Raw genomic sequence first — 12,936 nt, forward strand, 5'->3', positions numbered from 1 at the left:
CATATAATAAGAAAGAAGTATAATAGATGGGGACAGCTAAGGTGTTGCCCTGGCATCTGTGAAAATGAAGAGAAATAGAGGAGGGCCTCCGTTGCGTTGGGGGATGTGTTTCTGTAACATCTAAAGGAAGATACGGACTAGAATCATTCCAGAAGGTACTGATGTGTCCATGATGGGCACCTGTAGAGAGAGTGCCAACAGGGATGAAATCAGCTAGCTGATTATCAACAACCATTTATTAAGCCCTTATTATGTGCCAGGACCTATGCTTTAGAAAAAAAAAAGTATCCCTGCCCTCAAGGAGCTCACCTTCTAATATGGGGGACAATGTGTAAATAACTACATAAACTCAGGGCAGCTAGGTGGCACAGTGGATAGAGCACCAGCCCTGGAGGCAGGAGGACCTGAGTTCAAATCTGGCCTCAGACACATAACATTCACTAGCTGTGTGATTCTGGGCAAGTCACTTAACCCCATTGTCTAACCAATAAATAAATGAATGAATGAATGAATGAATGAATAAATGAATAAATAAGTGAATAAAAATAACTACATAAACATAAGATATAGATGGAGTAGATGAAAAGTTTCTCCTCAGGGAAGGCATTAACAACAAGGGGAATTGGGAAAGGCCTCCTGCAGAAGGTAACATTTAAACTGGGGCCTTTAGGAAGCCAAGAGCTAGAGGGGGAATGGAAGAGTATTCTAGGCCTGGGGGACAACCAGTACAAAGGAATGGAGAAGAGCGATGCAGTAGCCTATTCAAGGAACTGCAAATATACTAACGTACCAAAGGAGAGGAAAATTAGCAGATGAAAGCCAGTGGAAGCTTCTTCAAGTGTTCTAGCTGAGGAGGAAAGGATAGATAATGTTGATGGTTAACAGGGGTGGTTGGGTTTTTAATGATGGCGTAAACACGGGCATGTTTGTAGGCAGCAGGGAAAGAGCCAGTAGATGGGGAGAGATTGAAGATAAGAGGAAGAGTGAAAAAGAGAGTGGGGACAGTCTGCTGGAGAAGATGGGAAGGGGTGCGATCAAGGAAGTATGTAGAGAGGTTTGTCTTGAAAAGAGAAAAGCCACTTTGCAAGAGACAGGAATGAAGGAGGAGATAGAGGGGTTAGTTCTATTCTGAATGATGTCACAAGAAGAAGGGAAAGGAGAGAACTCTCAGTAATCAGTCTCAGTTTTTTCAGTGAAGTGTGAGACATGGTCCTAAGATGAAAGAGGGGAGGGGATGCTATGGGAGGCTGGAAGAGGGATGAAAAGGTTTGGAAAAGCTGTTGTGGTGAGTCGGATAATGAATCAGTTAGGACATTGTCTTGTTGCAGTGAGGGCCCAGCTGAGATGGGCACTTGTTGAAGTATAAGCATGTCTGCTTTAAGAAAACGCAACTTAAAAGGAAAATCCATACTCACAAAATAAGCAAATATGTAGATATTAATTCATAGCTGTTTCTTCATTCTATAAGAATGATCTACTCTGGGATTCTTTTAAATAGAATAACAGAACTGGTAATAATCTAATCATTTTGCTGATGAAGAAACTGATGCAATGACCTGTTCTAGTCTGAATCCAGAGTTTTTGACTCCTAGTCCAGAGCACTCCCTATTGGACCACACTGTCTCGGGTACCTCCCTCCATTTCAAATAGGATTAAACTGACAAAAATTCAATTTATATACGACTTTTCTGCAACACATTTAATACACAAAGTAGGTATACTTGTAATAAGTGCTAAACATGAGTTCATTATTACCAATGTGCTATGAAGCCTTGTGCCTCAGTAGCAAATGTGTTGTACAAGTTCATAAAGCTTAATAAGAAAATTCTAGGTGTAAATGGAAAGTGGACCCATAACAATACGCTTTTTTGTGAGTAACACAAATGATGCCCACATGGGGTTGGGCTGGGATGCTGGGCATGGCAGCTGTCCATGAATTCATAGCTCACTTGGGAGCTACTCTTTTATTCTTATTTCATTTTCAGAGTTCCAGGCCTTAGAAACAATGGGATCTCCATGCCTTGTGACATTAAGCCATTTAAATACAGCTAAACCAGACATCAGAAGGTAATTCCTGCTGGATAGACTATTTGCTACATGACTTTTTTTTTTTAGAAGATTTAGCTGTTGGTGATAATCAAACAATGTATTATGTGGGACAATTGCATCCCAGTAGGAATATGGACTCAGGAAGCTTAATCAAAAGATTTTCTTTCCCCCTTCTCAACTGTCTTTGATTCCTTAACTGTAACAAATGATAGTCAGTAGGTTGATGCACCAAGGGGCTCAAACCAGGGGTGTAGGGAACACATAAAAGTTAGATATTTCATATTGTCATTGTGGTAACCCCTTCCCCTGAATGTACCATCCTCCAATCCTGCACAATGATTATTATATCAACTGATAGATCAAATGATCTGAAGAAGCAAGATTTTTGTCTAGTGTTTGTTAGTAAATAAAAGACATGTCAGTTTCTTCAGGAATTGGGCGGAAGGCTACCACATTCTTAAAGCAGGGTCTTTCAAAGAAATAATAGAATGGCTATATAAAAACAACCCCCTCCAAAAAAATAACAATCATATAAGCACAGAAGAATCAGATAGAAACCTGAGTCCAATTCAAGATATATTTTTCTGTTCCATGATACTATGTCACTTTGCAACAAAAGTTATTAACTTGTCCAAATGGTCAAGTCCAAAATGCACATAAACCAACATCAAATCAGGGTATGAAAGAGCTTATGTGGCAACTCACAGACAATGAATAGAAAGAGGATCAGGCTTGGGGCCATTCTCATCCATCACAGTCTTGTCAATCTGGTTAGGGACTGTAGAATAAATGTGTCTAATCACATTTTGTTAAACCAGACTGGAAAACAAAGGTTACAACAGTGTTCTTTGATTACACTGATGATCTGTTCTCTTTAGAGCTTGGGGGTGGGGGGTGGGAGTGGTGGACTATATCCATCCTCTCTCTGTCTCTCTCTCTCTCTTCCCTTTACATTTTATTTGAAATATAAATGTGCATCATGTATGTCATAGTGTGTTGCTAATTTTCTATTATTGAAAATAAACTTTACATACATACATATTCAGAAGTCTGCACGCAGCAGTGACTGGTGCAATTCCCATGGATAGAGTGAATGGCAGCCGGCTTAGTGAAGGCAGCCAAGGATAGATCAAACACAAATGCATTTGATATTAGACAAATACACCTTTTTCAGGCTAAGCCTGGTCTTTTGGCAATTAGCTAATTCTTTTATGTGGGAGTTTTCGAAGGCACATAGATCTTTCTCATTGGGGAGCCCCAAACAATTGTTATGTTGTGCTTTTATATCTTCTCCATGCATAAGAAAGATAATGCATTTTATAAACATTGGGTGTTGAATATTCACATCCTCTTTTTGAAATAGGAAGTGTAGGACTTGGCATCAGAAAGCCTGCAGTTGGATAGAGTTCAAGCTCTGATACTACCTTCCATGTGATTCTGGGCAAGTTGCAACCTTTCTGGGACTCAGTCTTGTCATATACAAAATGGGGTAATTGGGCAAGAATTATCTATTTCCCAGGATTATTGAAGAAAGAATTTTGTTCATCTTAAAGTGATACATAAATATGAGATATTGTTATTATAGAAAATGTAGGGACTACCTAGGAGTTCCTAGCCCCAGGCCTATCCCTATCTCTTTATTTTCCTCCTTGCTACTGATTCAGATCTCTCGAAAATGAAAGGAAGAAAGGAAGTGAAAAATAATATGCTTCAGTTGGTATTCAGAAGACATCAGTTCTTTCTCTGGATTTGGACAGCATTTTCCATTATGAGTCCTTTAGAACTGTCTTGGATCATTGTATTGTTGAGAATAGCTAAGTCATCCACAGTTGTTCATCATACGATATTGCTGTTGCTGTATTAAATGTTCTCATTTTTACTATACTGGCTCAGTCTACCCATGAACAGTTAATACTTCTCCATTTATTTTGGTCTGTGTTTTTTTTCTAAAATGTTATGTAGTTGTATTCATATAGTTCCTATATGCCTAAGAAGGTAGGTAGACTCCCAATTATTTTCTATATTCTGTAGCTATTTCAAATGGAATTTCTTTTTCTAATTCTTCCTACTTGGTTTTGATGGTAATAAATAGAGATGTTGATAATTTATATGAATTTATTTTATATCCTGTCACTTTGCTGAAGTTATCAATCATTTTAATTACTTTTTAGCAGAATATCTAGGGTTCTCTGAGTAAACTGTGATATGTCATCTACAAAAGTGACCATTTTATTTTCTCTATTTTTTCATTTATTTTCTTTTATTCATTTATTCATTTAATTTCTTTTCTTGTCTTTTTACTGTAGCTATGATATCAAATAACAGTAGTTATAATGTATATCTGATCATTTGAAAAGGCCTATACTTATCCCTATTACATATAATGGTCACTGTTGGTTTTAGATAGATACTACTTACTAAGTTAAGAAAAGGTTAATTCTCATGCTTGCTAGTAGTTTTCTTTTTAAACAGAAAAGTGTGTTGAATTTTGTCAAATATTGTTTCTGTATCGGTTGATAAAATTTTTAAAATTTTATTAATATAATGAATTATGTTTATAGTTTTCCTAGCAAACATGAATTCCTACTATAAATCCTACCTGGTCATGGTATATTATCTTACTGACATGTTGCTATAGCCTCTGATAATATTTTGTTTAAAATTTTTGGGTTGATATTCATTTGGGATATTGGTCTTTAGTGTTCTTTGACTTCTTTTTCTTTCTTCTTTCCCTATTAAAATGCAAAGACTTCATCCTTTCATATTCTCTTTGAAGTGTTCAAATATATTTACCTTTTTGTGTTTCTCTTGACTGTTTTATACTTAAAAGTTTCTCTTCTTTATATCAGGAATACTTAGAAGTCATCTTTTTCTTTAATAAACCATTTTCCCCTATAGGATTATATTCTATTTTTCTGAGTTAATTACTCTTGGTTGTAAGTTTATATCTTTTGCCACTTGGAATATTGTGTTCCAAGATCACCTTAGCTTTTAGTAAAAGCTACTAGGTCTTGTATAATCCTGATGTAATTCCTTAGTATTTGACCTCGCTCTTTCTGGATGCTTATAGTATTTTTTTTCTGTGATGGGGGAACCTGAGATTTTTCACTTTAGAGTTTCTTTTAGAAAGTGACCTATGGATTCATTTTATTTTTCACTTTTCCTTCTGGATATGATATATCTGGGCAGTTTCCATTCATAATTTCTTGCAAAAGGTATCCAGAAGCTTTCTTAATTATGTTTCAGTTAGTTCAATGATTCTTAGCTTTTTTTTCCCCTCCTTTACATATCTTTCTAGGACAGATGTTTTTTATATGAGGTATCTTCTATTTTCTTCTGTCTTTTGACTTTGTTTTTAATGTTTCTTGTCTCATGGAGTCATTAATTTCTGTTTGTTCCATTCTAATTTTCAGTGAATCCTTTGCTTAGGTAATATTTTGATCATCTTATTAGAGGACTTTAATTTTTTCTTGGTTTTACCTATAGAATTCTCATTTCATAATTTTTTCAATTCTTGCTTAATTTTTTTTAAAGAATTCTAGTTGGCTTTGCAACCATGCTGGGTTTGTTTGTTTTTTTAAAATTTGTTTCAGGTTTTGCTTGTAGATATGGTGTTATTCTCTTTTTAGTTTGTGTCTTGAGCATCCTTGGCTCCATATTAGCTCATTATTTTAAGTGTCTTTTTTATTGTTTTTGTTTATTCACTTTTCCATCCTTATTTCCTAAATTGGGACTTTGTGTTAGGAGTAGGTTCTGTGCACCTGTGGAGAGAATGTTGAGGACTTTAGTCTTGTTTTGTATTTTCTGGTATCCTGCTCCTAATTTTTTAGGGTATTGAATACTATATGCTTCAAGGATCTTAAGGGGCACCTCGGGTCGGGTTGCTGCATGTCTTAAGTGGTCTGTGATAGGGTGAAGTTTGGTTGCTGCCTTTCTGGTCTAAACCTTGCAAGATCCTTACCCTGATTTGGGTTTGGGTGACACAATTGTGGGCTTGCTCTTGATTGGAGCTCCAGTAGAAACTTGCCAGCTCCGGCTTCTGTTAGCTAGCTGGATGGCTCTACGGATTCAGTGACAGAACAATAGACTTGAGTTCTTTGACCTGGTTACTCAGCTGCAGGCCCCAGCTTAGATCTATGGGCTGACTCCTGAGATTCTGGGGTTAACACAACAGAGCTACAGACTCACTCCTACTGCTGCTCACTGCCTGGTATGCAGCCTTGGGCCCCATCTTCTAACCACTGTGAATCCACAGCCTTACTCTAGGGTCATAGTGATATGGTCATAGTGATACAACTGCCCATCTATTTCTGTTCTTGATCTCTTCAGATTTGAACCTCAGGCTCCATAGGCCCCAGCCTCAATTTACAATGCATATGTGACCCTGCTCTAGGGTAAGAGTGACACAACTTTCAAATCTCTTCTTTCTCTGTGCTGGATCTGTGATCATCCTTAGTACACAGCCCCAGTCTAGTCCCCAGTCTGCAAGGCTCTCAGCAATGGACTCCTTCCTCCTGGCTGCAGGCCTTAAGCAGTCATCCTATGATGACAGGGGTTGAACAAATGACCCACTGTAGTTTCTCTTGGATTTCCTGATCACTATTAGGTCTGATGCTCTTATTTGATTTTTGTTGGAATAGTTAGTTCTGGGAAAGAGCTGGGGTGTATGGCTTCCATCTACTCTACCATTTTTTGCTGGCTAGTGATATTGATTTGATTAGTTTCCAAAGTAAGAGGTGGAAAGACAAAGGAGGTTGGTCCATTCACAGTGACATGGTATGAAGATTCTCTGAAGCACATTTTAGTGTCTGGGCTGGCCTAGATATGGCACATTCTCCCCACAGAATACAGCAGAGCCCTGCCCTGGGAGTAGCAATTCATAACCAACAAAACTCATGGTGGTAGGCACCTAATGACCCTTTTTTGTAAGCTTAATGTGGCTGCTGTGGCATCCTACTTTCAATAAGGTCACCCTCAAATTGCTAAGAACTCATCTGTACAGTGCTTATAATCTTCTAATGGGAGAACCACTGAATAAAGAATTGATTATACTAATCTTTCTATCATATAGGCCACCTGATCTTTATCTGTCTCAATGGCATATGGCTATGCTGTGAAAGTTAATTGCAAAATGAGTCCAGAAAGGCCAGTCAGCTCCTGATGTCCTTTGAAGATGGATGGTGATGCAATATCATATTTGGGAGTTAGGAGAAGAGTACTGTAGTCACCTGCAGACCCTGAGGGACAGCTAAGTGACATGAATGGGCTGATCCTGATGTTGAGAGCATCCTAGCAGTGACCTCCTATAGCTCATGCAGCTGCTCCCTGGGTTGATGCATGATATATATGCCAGGCTTGCTAGCAAAGTCAGTGAGGAAGGAATGGAATTTTGTTACTTCTGGGGCTCTTGAATCACCCCCTAGTATGTATAGTGTAGAGACAGGTGTCATTTTAGAGATATAGCCCTAGTCTATCACAAGAGGGTCTCATCATCGTAGACTTGCCTATACCAAAGATAGACTCCCAGGCAATGGGTGCCAAGTATAGCCATAGTGCACAAGATGCTCAGGACAAAGGGGAAAGGCACACACAGCACTCTGGGCTGCTTTCCTTGAGGCTGGCATTCTGGAAGAGACTCAGAAACATGCTTAAGTCAGAGAGGTCTCCTGGGATTGGTAACAAAGCAGCCATGCCCTTCCCAAATCTTAGGCTAATCTGAGTCTGAGCTGTCTTCCGAAAGGTAACCAAAATGGCAGCATGGCTCTACAGTAGGAGTCAGCTTGAAACTACTGATGGAAGAAATATATGGTACTTGTTCTTTAAATCGCTCACTGGATACTGCTGCCACATTCCCACAAGGCTAGTGTAACGCATCTCAGTGGCAGGTTTCTTGGCTGTTGTCCTGCGTGGGCCCACAGCCCCTGTACTTGATAGAAGAAGGAAAATTGAGAAATGTGAACAAGAGATCAGGGACAGATGTTGGAACTGAGCCACATCTCTTGCTGCATTTAACATTAGGCCTTTCTTCCACCATGTACCTCAGTAGTCCCAGACCACTCGTTCAAAGTAGTTTGGACTTTAAAAAATAAACAGATTTGCCGCTCTCGTGGAATGCCTTCGGCTCCCTGTTGAAATCACCTCTTGCCCTTATGCCAGCTAATTACTGCCAGGGCCCTCCTGCTGACAGATGCTGGATCTGAGTGCTGGGGAACAAGAGCCAGAGAATTCTGTGGCAGATGATTATCACTGGCAGCCCCTTTCCCTTGTGGCTGGACAAAAGCCAAGTGTGCTATCATTCTTTCAGGGCATAGCATAAAGTTTGGTTCCTTTTAGTGAGAACCTTCCTTCCATGTTGGAAGGAGAGGGCAGGAGCATGCGTACATCACTAAGCTCCTTTTGTCTTTGTATCACAGTAATTTCCAGATCTCACCCCCTACAATCTTTCCTCTGAAACAAAGAAATGCAACCCATTAAATAAAACTAACAAACACAGCAACTGTGTCTGACAGCATATACGACATTCCATATCCATAGTCCCCCACCTCTCCAGGGAAAAGAGGGAGATGCAGTTCCTTATCTCTTTTCTAGAGCCAAGATTGGTTTTTAAAATTAAACAAAATTCAGCTTTGTTTGTTTTTCCTTTCCACAAACATTGTTTGTCATTATGTCTATTGTTTCTTGATTCTGCTTACTTCACTCTGCAACACTTTGTCCAAATGTGTAATTGCAGATTTGCTCAGTAAGTCACATAAACTAAAATCATAAAATCATGGATTTTTAGAGTGAGAAGATCTAAATATAAAACCTTCTTCCTGGACTTGATTTTTTTAAGTAATTTTTTTTAACTACTAAGATTTGTTTTCTCCCACCCTCCACTGAAAAGAACAAAAACAAAACCCTGGTGACAATACGCATAACAAATAAGTGAAACAAATCCCCGCATTGTCTTTTGGACTAGAGGACTTTAGAGATTCTGTATTCCAGCCCTTTCATTTTATAGATAAGGAGATTGTACCTCAAACCGGGGAAACCACTAATGCAAAGTCACTCCACTAGTGAGTGGCAGAATCAGGAGTCCTTGAGGCAGAAAGAATGCTGGGTTTGGATTCAAGGGACCTAGGTTTGAATGCCACCTCTGCTGCTTACTTACCTATGTGACCTTTGGCAAGTCACAACTTCTGTGGGCCTTGTTGTTTGTCCTTTGTTCTTGAAGAGGACCCATGATATCAGAGGGTGATGTATTGACTTGGACATGGATTGGATTTAAGTGAGGAGGAACTCTGCAACGTTGTCAGCCTCACTCTCTCTCAGACAAAATCTGATGATGACCCATTCTATTTGCCTTAATCCACTGGAGAAGCAAATGGCCAGCTAGTCCAGTGTCTTTGCTAAGAAAACCCCATGGACAGCATTGGTGTCCTACAGAGTCATGGAGAGTTGGACATGACTGAACAACATAACGGATAAGCATTCATTACTTGACCACTGTGTGCTAGACACTGTGCCAGATGTTGGGGATACAAACACTGCCCTCAAGGAGCTTACATCCTAATAGATACAACATAAATGTACAGGGTGAACTAAAAGTCTTAGTGTAGTTTAAAGGTGTGAGTTGATATTTATGAAAAGCATTTAGCACAGTGCCTGGCAGCAAGACAAAAGTCATAGTAGGTGCTATATAATGCTTATTCCCTTCCCTTTTCTTTATTGTTAAAATAAGGGGATTGGACTAGATGATCTTTAAGAATTCTTGTAGCACTAAAGCAGTAATGTGGATATGATATCATTTTTTCCTTTTTTTAAATTTTATTGATTTATTTTGATTTATCAACAATCAATTCCATATGCTTTAAATTAAAAAAAAAAGTTTAAAATTTTTCTCCCGCTTCCTTCCCACCACTCTCCCCAAGACGGTGCACAATCTCAGATAGGCTATACATTTACATTCCTATTAAACATATTTTCACATTAGTGAAGTTGTAAGTAAAAATTAAAACCAATAGGAGGAACCATTAGAAAGAGGAAACAAAACTCAACAGAAGAGAAAAAAAAATGATAGCGATTCAACTTCCATAGTTCTTTCTTTGGATGTGGATGGCATTTTCCATCATGAGGCCTCTGAAGATGTCTTAGATCCTTGTATTGCTGAGAAGGGTTAAGTTTATCAATATTAGTCATCACACAACGTGGCTGTTATTGTGTACAATGTTCTCTTGGTTCTGCTCCCTTCACTCAGCAATATGATATCATTTTTGTGACAGCTATGGTCATGCTTCTACTAACATTAGGCTAACCCAGAGCATCTGATACTGATCAGAGGAAACCAAATTGAGCTGATTTCTGCACTTTTAGTTAGTTCTCTTAACTGAGTGCTAGATTTTGTGTTATATACGACTTTCAATGAGCTGTTTCATGAGATTTTTAATTCTGTGGTTTTAAAGAATGAACATTTCTTCAAGAAAACGTGTGAAAGAGTTCACTTCAATAATTGTTAAAGATACCACAGTGGCTGTTGGTATGGAGAAATCAAGACTTTACAGAATCACTCAAGACCACCATCTGATAGGATCAGCCACACCAAAGCACACACAAAAAAATGTGGTCAAAAACAAAAACCAGCATCAAGAACTGAAAAATTGTTGCTGTAAGAGAGCTTAATTAATCCTCAGAAAACAAGTAAAGACTTTCAGAGGAACTTAAAAGCTGGGGGGGGGGTGGGGATTGTTACTGATTCCTTGACGATGGGCTTCTTGAAGTTGAAAGAAAAATAAGGAGACTTGTAAAAAAAAAAGGCTAACAATTACTCAAAAAAAAAATACAACAGGCAAGACAATATACAATCTGAGACATTGAAGATTTGAAAAGGGTCATTTTTACTGACAAAACTACCCTTTCATTTAACTCTATATCAAAACCATTGTCAGAAGTCCAAGTGAGCCTTCAACACCTGGGCATCTTTATCAAACTGTAAAACATCTACTTGAAAGATATTTTGGTGATATTTTTCCCAGTGACCCTGGAAATCTTGTTGTCATTGAAGTAATGATGAATTCTGAGAAATATAATAGAGGTACTGAGAAGGAGAATTATTCTGGAATTAAAGAAGTTCCCATATGGAGATGGAATATTGAAATACAATCTTGTCACACATCTTGAAAGGTTAAGAAATGAAGAAAAATATTCAGTGATCTGAACTCACCTGTCCATTGAGACCTTCTGGTTTATAATAAAGGCTAGACTTGGAAGAATGCACTATTAGCCAAAAGTGCTTAATATCCAGAGTCATATTACATCATGATGGAGAATTAAGGAATATCTGTCAAAATCTCATGAACTCAATACCATTCATGTAAAATTAATGACTGCAGAGAAATTATGTATCAAAAGATTTTTTTTAAGGAGGTGAGTAGCTATAAGGGTTTTTGTACACTGCAGACTTTTGTTTTGCTTTTTTGTTAATTTACATACCACTGTATTTGTTCATGCCTACAGATTGTTAGATGATTTTGCAACTAAAAGTTAACAATTACTATCCTTAAAATAATCAGTTATTTGATTTTTTTCATTTTTTTCTTCTCATCCATCTCCTATCACTTACCCAGAACTTTTCTTTGAATTTTACAAGTATTTTCTTTATTTTAAAAGATACATTCTACTCAGATCTTTTATACTGAAAGGATTTTAGGAAAGGGAGGGAGGTATTACTATATTTTTTGAGGTATTGCTATATTAAAACACCAATACAACTTGTTGGTGTGTTCAGTTTCATCTTTTTCATGCTAATGAAAAAGAAATTGGTCAAACTAGTTCTCATGTTGCATTGACCAGTTCCTTTAATGGACCAATGATTCCATTGGGGTAGGTACTTCCTCCAATAGCGCATATAACAGCCAATCTACACCTTCTTGTCCTATGACACACATCTGTGTAGACCCACAAATTCTCTAAGGTGGTGGGGCAGGGAGTCCAGGCGGTATACAGGGGGCTTTCCGCTTTATCACTTGCCCATTGTAGAGGTACTATTTCAGAACACAGATTATCCATTGGTTATGCCACTCCTGCTATGTGATTAGCCCACCTCCTTTTCTGGTCTTGATTGATATCTTTCATGCTTCTTTTTTGCCTATAATTTGTTATTGGTAACATGCCCCAGCCTATAGACACTCCTTATGGAATTCTCCATTGACTTTTGGGTGCTGCATAATTTTGATTATTTGAGGAGTGTGGTATTCTATAATTCACAGCTATGTATCATCATGAGAAGAATATCTGTATTAAAAATATGGAGTTCTATTTCAGGGAGAAGTTTGGTAATTGAAAGAATGATGTAGTTTTAGCAAATGTAGCTTGGCCCCCACTACACTCTTCTTCCAGCTCAGTTTTTGGTCCAACCCGTTATCCATCTATAGTATCTATTCAGGGTATAGGTACTGATAGACTAGTTTGATGGGCTGTTGATCCAACTTGATAATCACTCTTAATCCATTTTGTTTTTTCCTGTGTAGGCAGGCCACACTTTTGAGTGATTATGTGTCCCACAGAGGAGGTTCTGCACTGTTCTAAGATCCGATGCAATCAGCACAGTGTCAACTACAACTAGAAGAATGTGGAAGGCCTCACTATCTATAGGGTTGCCATTTGGACTCCCTGTTAGGCATCTTCCATTACAATGGCAAACAATTTTTGTAACCATATATTTTCCTATCTTATGTCTTATTTGATGTAAATAATTAGAGTATTGTTGAACAAAGCTGCTGTGTGTTATTCAAATAAATTTTTTATAATCTTAACATATACATGAGAGAGACTTTCTGGGAAGAGAGCTTTTAAGTCTGAATTTTGCTCTATCAAATAAAATTCTTTACAGTTAATACACAATAAGCACTT

The 12,936-nt window shown here is 38.0% G+C and overlaps 1 long non-coding RNA gene across 1 annotated transcript; it reads left to right on the forward strand.

Annotated features, from left to right (window-relative positions):
- Positions 1–1,190: 1,190 nt before the first annotated feature.
- Positions 1,191–12,717, forward strand: LOC144454452 (uncharacterized). The gene is made up of 3 exons (XR_013482835.1): positions 1,191–1,285; positions 1,986–2,067; positions 12,555–12,717. It is a non-coding gene; the product is annotated as an uncharacterized LOC144454452 (long non-coding RNA).
- The last annotated feature ends 219 nt before the right edge of the window (positions 12,718–12,936 follow it).

Source organism: Phascolarctos cinereus, unplaced genomic scaffold (genome assembly GCF_003287225.1).
Source record: "Phascolarctos cinereus isolate Bilbo 61053 unplaced genomic scaffold, phaCin_HiC Scaffold_726;HRSCAF=1367, whole genome shotgun sequence".
NCBI classification, from domain to species: Eukaryota; Metazoa; Chordata; class Mammalia; order Diprotodontia; family Phascolarctidae; genus Phascolarctos; species Phascolarctos cinereus.